This window comes from Mya arenaria, chromosome 7 (genome assembly GCF_026914265.1).
Source record: "Mya arenaria isolate MELC-2E11 chromosome 7, ASM2691426v1".
Classification (NCBI taxonomy): domain Eukaryota; kingdom Metazoa; phylum Mollusca; class Bivalvia; order Myida; family Myidae; genus Mya; species Mya arenaria.
The window spans coordinates 27,794,514-27,808,112 of NC_069128.1; the positions used below are offsets into that span (position 1 = coordinate 27,794,514).

A 13,599-nucleotide genomic window follows, 5' to 3' on the forward strand; every position below is an offset into this window, starting at 1 on the left:
GCAAGATTACATAATGTTTATTAATAGCTCTGTAAACGAAATTACGTATATTAATAACGAAATATTGCAAAAGAATGGACAGTTCCTGCTTAGTTCAAACCTTTCCGCAGCACATTTCGCCTCAATTGAAAACTTGTGACAAGCATTCCGAGTAAACTACAGAACTGTTCGGCATAATGAAGGTACCAAAATACAGGGAAAATTTGGCATATGAACATGGGCGATGCAAGGAAATTTGATTTTTTAACCACGAAGAGAAAAAGAACAAAATTACCTACAGTCTCACTGGGCGCTGACATGTTTTAGTACCTGGTATCAAAACAAAGTACACGTGATCACCGCCTCTGTATATTATCAAAGGGGCTGTCATAGAAAATTGCTAATTCTAAATATATGTTAATGAAAACATAAATGTTTGAACAATGAAGCGAAAAATATATATTGTATGACAATTTCATAACTTGGCCATTATTTAAGATGGGAAAAATAACGACACGTGTACAATACTTTATAAATGGTTGTGATTTAATGTACGTGCGCTGAAGAAATTGTGTATGTTATATCGTATAAACATCGAAAGAGAGGAAAGTTATGTTCACCATTTGAAAGCTAATCCATTTTCAGACACGATTACTGTCCAAGGTTAAACCTTGCATAAACATGTTTACATTATGTTGAGGGTAAGGCACGTCAACCAAGTATTGGGTGTTGATTGCAATCTCGCTGCAGTATGAAAAAAATCAACCCATAAGCTATATAAATAGTGGGTAGTCTGTCGAAACAAGAAAAGAAATGTGTTGTAAAGAAATGACTACAAAAGGATGGGTTTTTTTATTGTATTTTTAGTTCTGCCTTCTTCGAACGCCAGACAATGGACAAAGTGGTAAGGTAATCGTTTTTCCTTATCGCTGTCATTGAGTTGTTTAACTTAGAGTCCTCTTATGTTTTAGTTTTGTATGTATAACCAAACGGTTTCCCTTTTTGACATTTTAACAACCTGAATGATAAAAATGCAAGTACAAAATGCAACAAAAGAAGTGTGTGTATGTAAGCTTATATACTCGCACTCGGGCATTGCGCATTCGGCGAGTGATCCGATAAGATTGTTAGTCGTTTTATGTTTTTGGAGCATAGTGCACAGACAGAATGTAACCTTGGTTAGAGCTACCCTGGTTCTTTAACGTGCACCAGTGTCTAGCACTGTCACCCGGGACCCCCGTTGAACGTTCCTCCCGGATGACGATTAGTATTTGTTTAGTGGTGCGGCGGGGAATCGAACCTGCGACCCCTGGAGTATCAGTCAAGTGTGTTACCACTTGACCACGGATCCGCCACATGCAACAAAACTGAAAGTATAATCGAAGTATAATCTTAATTTAGAACGCACAACCTTATTACGAAAATTAAATATCACGTGACTTTCTGAATACCTAAAATTCTATGTAGCTTTAAATACTTATGATCTACATTTTTTAAAGAAGTTTTTGGTTTAAACAGTTTTCCCGGTAATATAGTAATAGGACTTATTTATCATTATTTTAAAACATGATATCGAAATTGCAGAAAATATACAGTTATTATAATAGTATAAAAATATTTTGGTTTTAGTGGGGTGCGAACCCACACAGGTGAAGTATAGGAAAATAGATACTTTAAAACCTGATCCACTAGACAACGAGGATTTCGATATATGATAGCGAAATTTTAACATTCTAAGGATACATTCATAACATCACGTGATAATGTAAATCAACCAATCACGCAACAACAAAGCATGGAAATTGTGGTCTTCAAAGACAACATCTGCTGAAGGGTTCCATCTTTTATCATCGTAGTTTTAACACTCCTAATGATTTACCACACTTTATTTTGCGAACCTTTCTACGATTTTTCACTAAACAACATTGATGCTATACTCCGCCCACTTATCTGCCTCATTAGCATATAGTAAGTCAGTGGACCAGTTCGGAATTTCGTTGGTATTTCCCATACATTTCTTTTAAATAAAGCATCGTGTGGACCTCGGGAATTTATCAGTTATGATATGAGACTCTAACATAGTTATACATTCACTTTTATTTTTTCTCTAATTATTTGAATTCTAAGTGGCACTGAGGCTTTAACAATAAAAGCCAATAGGGAGACGCAAATCAGCAGAAAATACTACTACGTAAAAGTTAGTGTTTATTAATGGTCTTCGAAGCAATTAAGTCGGCACACTAACTTTCTTAGTGCACGTATAGCGGGAAAAGCTCTAATGCCTTTATATTATTTAGTGCAAATGCGCGAAGTTTTAGATAACTAAATTAATAAAAACCAATTCGTGAATAAATATAAATTTGGCGGTTGCACGGTTTTCGTTTTTAAACGATAATTTGGCAATTGTAATCTGTTAAATGAGGTTTTGGTTGTCGGAGCAATAGAAGAGCAAAACAAATCGGAAAACTAATATATGCATAACCATGCTTTTTTGTTGCGTGCAAGTGCGAGAACCTTATCTTATCTTATCTTATCTTATCTTATCTTATCTTATCTTATCATCATCATCATCATCATCATCATCATCATCATCATCATCATCATCATCATCATCATCATCGTCAGCATCATCATCATCATCATCAGCAGCAGCAGCAGCAGCAGCAGCAGCAGCAACAACAACAGCACCAACAGCACCATCATCATCATCATCATCATCATCATCTATATCACATATTTCATATTCAAATATCATAGCTAGTAATTTTTGCTTTTAAATAACAGTCGATTTATTTCTTTTCAAAGAACTTGTTAACCAAACGAAAAACTACTCAATCTGCACAATCATTTACCACTATAAATCCATCATCTGAATCATATACGTGCTTCCCTAAACTTGCAAACTTTGTGTACAAATATTTTACGAAATTCAATACAAATTGTTTTCATTCAGCTAACAATTGGTTTGTCGAGTCATCGTAGCGGGTGGGGGGGGGGGGCACCCGGCGCCCTTCCCCCTAATCACGTTAATTTTTATTATAATATATGAGAATAAAAGGAATCAAACACGCCCAAAATGCACCATTTATGACAATAAATTGCAAAAATATCTTGGGGGAGTACCCACCTGCCAACACTTTAAACCAAATAAATTTCAGCTCAATCGGAGGGGCGCAAGTCAAATGCCCCCTCTTATGTCAAATCCTAGAATCGCCCCTGAATAGGGACATAAATTGTAAGTGACTGTATATTTTCTAACTACATAGAGATGAATTTTCAAATACATGCCGTTTCAAAATGTGGTCCTATATTAATTTTCTCACCTTAACATGTTGATAATTTCTCTGTGTTGCTAAAAATCAAATCAAAACTTATTTTTAAGTTTCATCTGCTGATATCATCATTTTGTGGTGACCTCGAATGTGTGAATTATTTTGCAACATTAGCATTTGTTTTCCTTATTTCCTTACTGATCTGCTGAGTTAAAGTACAAATGTATCATTACTATTTTTACGCGGGTGGAAACAAAAACAACTTGTTTACTTCATGACATCATGAAAGCAAATCTATGTTTTTTGCTTGTTTTTGTTCTGTTAAAATAAAACCTTCCTTTTAGCCATAAATGGCTCCTTTGCACCAGGGTTTTTATATATCAGCCACGCACGCAGTTTATGTTTTCATCTTAGATATCAGACACACAGAAGATTAACAAAGGCAAGAAATAAATCATAAATGTGCATTTTGAGCTTTCAAGGTTAAGATTATATATAGAACGGGTCTGTAATGCATACGAGAAGAGTTGTGTTTTTTTTTTTTGCTGAGTTATTGTGCAAACAAACAATTGCGACCTTTATCCAAATTGTTTATTTTTAATCTTTTCTTTTAAAGAAAGGTGTTGTTTTTACATGGTGAATACTTAGTAAATTAGCAATATCATTTATACAAATGTTAGTAATTTTGTTTCATAATCTATCAAGGAAATATTATTTCATATCTACTAGTACCTTCAAACTTGACCAACTAATTTTGCCTCAAGTGTTACAAAATAATAAACATTTAAATGTACATGTACAAAATTCAAAACATTTTTATTATAATTTATATGCTTTGTGGTGATTTAAAGACATTTATAAACAGTAGAAAAACAATCTTTCACTGTTTCAAACATATTGATTTTTTTTACTGTTTGAAATTTCAGCCAGCTCTCAAATAAATATTGAATGCCAGTGCTAAGAGGGCTGGGACACAATTTGAACAACTTCATTACCAAAATAATGTAACCTTTGTATACAAATTATCGCACATAGGTTATGGCATGGTGCCATCCTCTTTATTTAGATTGTCAGAAAATGTGAATGCATCTCTGAGTGAGTAGCTCAATTGGTGAAGAACTCGCCCTGTTAGCAAAGGCCCGGTCCCGGGTTCCAGCCCTGCAATTGTCGTACATTTTTCTGTCCCAATTGTACTTCAATGGATAATTCAAATTCTGACAATAAATAATGACAATTTAGCAGGTGGAGCTATGATCCTATTCATTTCATGTATTTTCATTTCTCAGTGATTGAATTTAAAGCTGCACTCTCACAGATTTACCGTTTTTACATTATTTTTTTTTGCCTTGGAAAGAGCAACTTTTGCGTAAATATCTGCATACCAATGATAAAAGATTGCTGATAAAAGATCTGATCGGGAATTTTACCCGGGGTTGGCTGGACCAAAAGTCAAAGTCCCCACTATTCCCCGGACCTGGGGGGGGGGGGGGTGGTTACATTTGACTGGTGCATTAATGTTTTATGTTTTTAAAACGTTACTAACGGTTTAAGAAAAATGAATAAAAAATCATTTTTTTGAAAAAAGATATAAAAATCTGCGATCAAATTTTTTGTCAGCAGTCTTACATAACTTGTTTCCATGCATTTACACAAAAATTGGCTCGTTAAAAGACAAAAATAAGAAAGTTGTCAAAACGTTTAATCTGTGGGAGTGCAACTTTAAGGGACACCAGATTGTACAGTTGCAAGAAAAAAGAAATAGTGAAAACCTTTGCTAATGGCGCAATATTGCTTCTTTCGCTGTTTTTTTGTGTTTTACCAATTTAAAATTAACTGTTTGTGTACCATATAAATACCTGTTGATTTAAATGTATTGTCAGTATATGAGCCTGTTCTTATCAAGTCACTTTTACATGCTAAATATTCACAATATGAACTGGGAAATAATACATTTGCTGATTTTTGGACCATCTGGTGTCTAGCCTTTCATAAACCATCTAGCTGCCAATGTGAATTTTAGATACATATTGTAAAGTTTTTTTGATAATTGTACTCGGAAATTATTGATTTTCATCACATTCAGATATATATATCTGTATGAAATATTATCTGTCATGACTAATTAATTGCAATAGATATTTACACCCAAGGATTGATATTTCAGCCATTTTGGTTCTATTAAAGGGAATTAAACTAATATAAAATCATTTCCTTATTCCCAGGAGACTTAAGACAGCTTTTTCTTTTAACAGTTAATTTTCCCAATATCAGCATTTTCACGACACAAAATTATCCAAAATGTCTATGGTCTTTTTCCCATATTGGGCAGAAAAAGCCCTGTTACTTAATAATGTTTTAGGCAAAATGTAATTCAAGGGACATTTTCATACACTTGAGATCTGTTTTAGTAACGATACAAAAATAAGCTGATTCTTTCATCTAATACAAAAACTAAATAATGTCTAAACTAAACTGTCAAATGTGAGGTTGCATCTGTAAACTTCACCTTTGTTTAGGAAATCTGTGAATATAACTTTCACCACCCAGAACAATAAGTATCAATATAAAAAGTAAAAAAAAATTCTAGTTACTATTTCCTCATGTCAGGGACAATTCAATTAAAAAATCAATGGAAAAAACTGTTAAATACTATCATGTTGTTGTTTTTTCTAACTTTTAATAATATTTATTCCCTGTGGTCGGTCGGTTTGTTGGTCGGTCCGTTGCAACTTTGTCCGGAGCAAAACTTAAAAACTACTGGATGGAATTGGATTAAACTTCGTACAATGGTAGAGCATAATGAGAGGAAGTGCCGTGTACAATAACCATAACTCTATTCTTGCTTAATACTGAGTGATTGTCCTTTGTTACTTTTTTGGTCTGGAGTATAACTTGAAAAGTACTGGATGGAATTCATTGGAACTTCATACAATGGTAAAGCACAATGAGAGGAAGTGCAGTGTTCAAAAACCATAACTCTACTTTAGCTAATTACTGAGTTATTGCCTTTTATTTGTTTTGTTTTTTGCTGTCAATTTTTTTTCCAGACATTAACTTGCAAACTACTATATGGAATTTATTGAAACTTCATACAATGGTAAAGCGCAATGAGAGGAAGTGCAGTGCATAAGAACCATAACTCTATTTTAGCTAATGACAGAGTTATGCCCTTTAATACTTTTTTCTTGTCCCGAGCATAACTTGAAATCTATTGGATGAAATTTAATAACGCTTCATACAGTGATAGATCATGATGAAAGGAAGTGCAGTGTATAGGAACCTCAATTCTATTTCAGCTAATTACAGAGTTACTGCCCTTTGTTATTTTTTCTAGTCCGGAGCATAACTTGAAAACTATTGGATGGAATTTAATAAAACTTCATACAGTGATAGATCATAACGAGAGGAGGTGCAGTGTATAGGAACCGCAATTCTATTTGAGCCAATTACAGAGTTATTGCCCTTTGTTACTTTTTTCTTGTCCGGAGCATAACTTGAAATCTATTGGATGGAATGTAATCAAACTTTATACAATGGTACAGCACAATGAGAAGGAGTTCAGTGTACATGAATCATTACACTATTTTAGCAAATTACAATGACAATAGTCCATAAAATAAAGTTGTCATTTATAGGTTGGCTTTCCAGATAGTTGACTGCAATTTCATATCAGGGCGGCGTTCGGAGGTATTAATCACCTTCAGTGATGGCTCTAGTTACCTTCCAGGTGGCCCCGCAGTGCCGGATGAATGCGGTGGTTTTGTCTTTGCACAAAATATAGCGGGGAATGGGCCTACCAAGAGTCCCTGGGGTGCGGGGGCATTTGGCAGGGATTTTACCATTTGTTCGTCCCTGCAGGGCGGAGATTTTAGCCGGGGTCGGTTTGACCAGAAGTCAAAGTCCCGGCTATTCCCCGGACCTGGGGGGGGATGGTTACAATTGACTGGTGCATAAATGCCAGCTTCACCAACCCAACTCGAAGCCTTTAGTGAATGTCCTTATGAAAATAAGATTTTTAGTAATTACATCAACCAGGTATAGTGGACATTTTTTAGTAATCCAATTCCTTAATAACTTATTAATAATTTGTTATTTTTTGCAACAGGTTGGAGATGGGGATGGTGACAGACCAGCCAGCCGAACTCAAATTGGATTAGATATCATGTGGTAAATTATTAGTATTTCACAATCACTTTATGAAAATGTATCCAAACAGTAGCGAGTTTGAATCTTTTAAGTTTATCTTTTCTGTTTGTTTCATTCCTAAATAACATTGTTTCATGCTGGTTGTAAATTATTTCCGGTCACGGCCATGAGATTATATCATTTTCTAATGAACTATTTTGTTTGCTTTTTTTTATAAATTTCAGGTTTTTGACTTATCCCTCAATACTTCTTAATACATTTCAACATTCTGTAAAAGCACAAATGTTTTGGTTCTTTTTTTATAGCCACCTGGTTGCTGAAGCTCGACAGGACCTTTATGGACAAAAAATCCTGTTCAAGATAGTTCTGTCTGGAATTCCATACCACCTCCAGAGAATGGAAAATGTCTTCAAGTAAGAAGAGATTCTAAGCAAGTGCATTTCTGACTCCTCCAAAATGCTTCTGTGTAGTCAATTACCTTGGAGTTGTTTAATACTCATTGCAAAATATTCAAACATAATATATTTCATCTATTTTGTCTTGATCTTTGAATCCATCAAATTACACTATGACTATCATTATGTGACTATATCAACGTTGACGTCATTTGATGTTGACGTCATTTCCTGTTCATTATATTATACATACAACCTGATGAAGGTGAATGGCCGAAACGTTGTTTCATAAATAAATAATTTGTGTTGAAGTTGGACTTCTTTAATTATCACCATATGTGACTATATCAAATTTATGACTACATAAAGAAGTGTGTATGCCTCAAATGATTGTTAACTAGTATACCTTCACAGTAGTAGTTAGTACTTTTATTCTGTCAAAAACATTGCATTTATGTTATTTGCAGATTCTGATGTGCCAGCAGCCTGAAGTGGTCAAACAATTTGAAACTGGATGCATCACAGAATCCCATATTTCAAGAGAATGCAGATGTTAGTCACCCCTGTCAAACTTGTTTGTGTGAATAATACAAAATGTGACATTTACAGCAAATATGTAATAATTGAGCAACGTATATACAATTGCAAAACTCTGTTCTGTTAATTTTGTGCCATATTTAGCATTTAAAACCAGATACTTTCAGTTTTTGCTGGTTTGTTCGGTTTCTTTTATTCATGATGACACAGTTCGGTGTATAGTAGTTATGGTGTTTTAACTGTCAATGAATCCAAGATCACTGTATGTTGTTGAACTGATATATATATGTTAAACATTGAAGATCCAGCTGTCAGTACAGAAAACATTGATTGTGCTTTAGAGAACACTGAATTTTATCAACATAATTTGACACTGTACATATTGCAAGCATTTTTTCATATCTATATAAATTAATAGTAGATAACTTTAGCCTTATTTTGTGCATATTAACATATGTGAATAATTTAATATCCTCATGATGTCATTCTGTATAAATTATATAATATAATCATTTTAATTGTTTCAATTATTTTCATATATAAATGGTTTTGGAACTGAAATTTGGTCTTGCTCTATTGGCTGGTACACTCAACAAATATAAAAAAATACATGAAATAGTGCTTTAATAGTGAGCTCAGCTAACAGTTTTTCACTGGGTTCTTATTTGGGTGTGTTCCAACAATATCACTGACTTGATTACTTTTATTGGATATTCTATATAGGTGCTAAATTTAGATTAATTTTTAATTTTAGCTCTGTTGAATGTTGATTGTAATTGCAATTTATCATTTCTTTTTAGATCACCCTGTGAGTTAAACATTATGTGAGGGTTAGAAATCATTTGCTTGTAATTACACCTTGATAAGTTTAATCTTTAATACACTGGGTCTTGAAAGTCCCATGATATGAACAATTGGTTTTGACTATTTTCATGCTGCATTTAGAATATACCTCATAAGAGGTCATTACATATTGGGCCTTTAAAAGTTAGAAAATTTTAACATTAATTTATTCATACAATTTTATTTCCCACCAGATGTAAAAAACAACAACTTTTTATCAAAAAGGTCACTGTTGGTGATCTGTAAAAAATACATGTGTTGCTGCATATTTAACTGTCACAGGTCTTTTGGTTTATACCTGATTTTAGCAAAGCTGTTTACAATATTCATTAATTGAAATTTAGATAATTTTGATCATTAGACATGATGTTTGTCAGATTTGTCATTGCAAACACAAATTATTTTAAAGTTTATTGAAAGCATCGTTAAGATAATTCTGTAATTAAAGCAGAATTGTATTTGCCCTTAAAATCTAAACAACACATTTGTTCATAATTAACATTTTGCAACTTTTTTGGCGGGGGTGTGGTGTATGTTTTTGTAACAAACAAATGAGAATATATTCTGTATTCTCACTGAGATATTTTGCAGACAATTTTCCAGAGCTGCTTGGCTACATATTGTTCATATACAATCATAATTATTAGTAATTGATTAAATGTTTTGCCATGTTTTACCATCATATTTAAATAGATTTTTGCCCATTCAATTCTAGTTAAAATTGTAATTACCCCTGCTTGTAATATACTTCAGTGCAACATTATTATTGATATGTGATCATTTTTAGCTTGACTATTCGATGAATAAGGAGAGCTATCCTAGTCACCAGAGTGTCAGGGTCAGCATTACCACTTATGTTAAAGTTTGCGTACCACCTCAAATATTTCAAATTCAATTTATGTAAATAGCTCAGCACATCATGTATTGCATTGAAATCTAATATAACAGTGATCAATGCATGTTTCTCCAAAACTTTTCAGTCTATACACCGAAAAGCGGCGGAATAGTCGAGCGAGCTGTCTCTGTGACAGCTCTTGTTTTTATTTATTTTCTGTTTGTAACATATTCCTCAAATGCGTTTGTGTACTTGATCTCAAATGCATAGTAGCTTTATTTAAGTTAATTAGGAAGAATAACTCTAAACTTCATATAAAATATAAAGTAATGCATTATATATAATGTATACACTATTATTGAAGATTGTTGCGTACCCCTGCGAAAAGCAGTTCCTGTTTTCAAGAACAGTTCTTGACAGTTCTTGAACAGATGGGAACAGTTCTTGAACTGTGTTTGAACTTAAGTGTTCTTGAATTGTTCTTAAAATGTCCATGAACACATTAAGAACATGCCAAGAACTTAAGTGTTCTTGAATTGTTCTTAAAATGTTCCGTGAACACATTAAGAACATTTCAAGAATTTGAAAGGTTCCTTTATTGTTTATTAAACAAACAATAATGAATGGATTAAGAACATTTCAAGAACTTGTTAGTGGATACTCACAGTACAAGAATTGATAGTGCCTTGAAAAGTTCTTAAATATTTATTGTTTTATATATGGAACATTTTAAGAACAGTTCACCCAGCCACAAAAGTCTCCTGCTTCATAGGAGTCCCCTACTTTTAATATGCTTCTTCTGTACTTAAATAGAACTTCTTAAAACAAGACCTGTGCTCCAAATGAAGTACCAGGGACTTCATGTGTACTTATTTGAACTGCAGGTGAAGCCCCCACCAACTTCTAATGAGCTTCTGAATATGTGTCAGTGTGCTTCATTTGAAGCACCAATGCTTCTAATGGGCTTCATTTTGATAGTATTTTGTACTAGAGACTTCAATGCTACTTCTCTCACTTTATATTTTTGTTTAAAAGATCAGCTGATACTTCATATGTGCTTCTGCAACTTAGCATTTATATAAATACAGGACATGTCTTTAAGGAGCTTCAAATGTGCTTTTGATACTCTGTCAAAGTTGTTATAAGTCATATCTGCTGACTTGGCAGATTAGTAACAATGAAAATACATTTTAAAAAAGACAACATATTTGAAACAATAAAGATTTACTTTGATAAAGATTTTACATTGTTAAATACAAATTCTGAAAAATATTTCCACATCACTAAATTTAAAATAAAGTACATATATATGTACAATTTATACATGTACAGTGGTCTATCGTCAAAATAAAGATCTTTCAAGTAAATTTAAAATTAGATGGACTATTGCATTTATGACGCAATTTACACACACTGAGTAGGGAAGATTGAATTTATCAATGATACACCTCGGTAATAATTAGGCTCATACTTTGAGCCAGACTTATGAATAGAACAAATAATACTCCCAGATGATTTTTCAGGAAATTCACCCGACTCAAAGACACAGTTAAATAATATTGTTATAAACGTCATATCCTTAGTAAATTTGATAAACTGGGCAAGTATAGCATTTGACCATGGAGCTTTATCTTCGGCAAGGACATTAATCGCTCGAAGAACTTTTTCTTCTTCGGTAAACTGTGTATTTGATGCATCATCTTCAAATTCGCTCCGATTTCCAAGCTAACGTAACATAAACGTTTCGAAAAGTGTTCAAACCAAGCACCAGGAGACATCTTATCGCTTATATTGCATTTTGTGGAGCCATTAAGTATTTAGGAGTAAAACTCCTTACACTTCTATCTTATCATGCCACAGGAGTCGAGATTGGTCCCAACCTGTGGGTTTGTGTAGTCTTATATCAGATAAACAGTCTTGCCTGAAACCAGGTTCTTAACCTGTTTGTTTAAAGCTGCACTCCCACAGACTGAATCATTTGGCAACTGTTTTTTATTGGAACGAGCCGATTTATCCGAAAATGCATGAAAACCAGTGATATAAGACTGCTGACAAAAATCATATCGCAGATTTTTATATTTAACTTGAAAAAATGATGTTTTATGCATATTTCTTAAACCGTTAGTAATGCTTTTATCCATAAAACATTAATTTTCGAACGGAAGTATGAAAATCTGCGATCTCATCTTTTATCAGCAGGGTAATATCACTGGTTTGCAGAAATTTACGTAAAAATTGGTTCATTCCAAGACAAAAACTAAAAAAGGTTTGCTAAACGGTAAATCTGTGAGAGTGCAGTTTTAAAACATAATCTTATTATCCGGTTTAGTCTGAATTGTGTAATTGACATTTACTTGGTATAAAATTTCATGCATGTTCTTGTCTTTATCTAACGGACCCTGATGTCCTGCATATTTGGCTCGCTTAATTGAAGCAGCAGTATTCATACCACGCTAAAAAACAGTACTCAAATTGGAGAGGGGTGGGTATTTGGTGGGCGTTACGCCCATTATCATGGGATGTTTGGCAGAATTTCACTGGTTAAATATTTTATAAAATAACTTTAAAAATATTCATTGTAGCGCCATCACGAATACAGAATGGACTATAATTTGATTATTTTCATAGGATTGTGGCAAAGTAAGAAAACGAAAGCCTACCATCGGAATGATCAACTTAGTACTATTTTATTCAAGTCATAATACAAGGGACCAACATTTTACCTCGTTACGTCGATGCTGGAACATGAGTCATCGTTTGGTCCAAATTGATGCATCAAGCTCATTTTTGATCAAATTCTGACAAAACAATAGTTTTGAACAAATATCTTTTCACAAATAGCGTAACCTAAGTTTATCATCTTATATTTTGTTTTTATTTGCAGCATAATCCGGGATTGTAATCATACTAATGCCCTTGTCAATTGTAACCACTGCCCCGTCCACCCCTCGCCCTCGTTCCAGGGGTATACCGGGGACAGCGGAGGCAACGGGCTGTGTTTTTACCTTTCAGGTGGCCTCGCAGTGCCTAGTGAATGTGGTTTTGCTTCATATTGAAAATAGTCGGGATTGGGCCTCACATAGGTATCCGGGGTTGCGGGGCCATTTGGCAGGGATTTTACCAGCAGTGTGTCCCTGCAGGTCGGGTATTTTACCCGGGTTTTGAGAGGCCGGAAGTCAATGTCCCCGCTATTCCGGACTTGGGGGGGGGGGGGGCGGTCATATACAATTGGCTGGTGCATAAAACATCTAAATAACCAAAGTACTCTGAAAAATACCCTTGTTCTTTTTGTTTTAATAAGCACATGTCATTGCATTTCCTGTGATAATAAAAACAAAATTTAGTCTATGTTATATGGAGTCTGATGTTTGAAGATGCCTGTGTAAGTGATCATTTTTTACAAATCCAAAATCAATCCTAAGTATTTCAAACTAAATACAGTTGCAAATGATGTAAAAGTGATTCAGGTAGATTTATATCAGTCATTTCAAACTTTTTCCTAAAAGCAGGGTTATTTCTTATTATGAATGATCGTCATATTAAAGTACGTTTTAATTATATAAGAAATTAGATTTATCCTTATAATGTTTGT

At 33.8% G+C, this 13,599-nt stretch overlaps 1 long non-coding RNA gene across 1 annotated transcript; it reads left to right on the plus strand.

The window, feature by feature from the left end:
• The first annotated feature begins 804 nt into the window (after positions 1-804).
• Positions 805-10,372, plus strand: LOC128240157 (uncharacterized). The gene is made up of 4 exons (XR_008262061.1): positions 805-883; positions 7,357-7,418; positions 7,703-7,810; positions 8,260-10,372. It is a non-coding gene; the product is annotated as an uncharacterized LOC128240157 (long non-coding RNA).
• Positions 10,373-13,599: the final 3,227 nt, after the last annotated feature.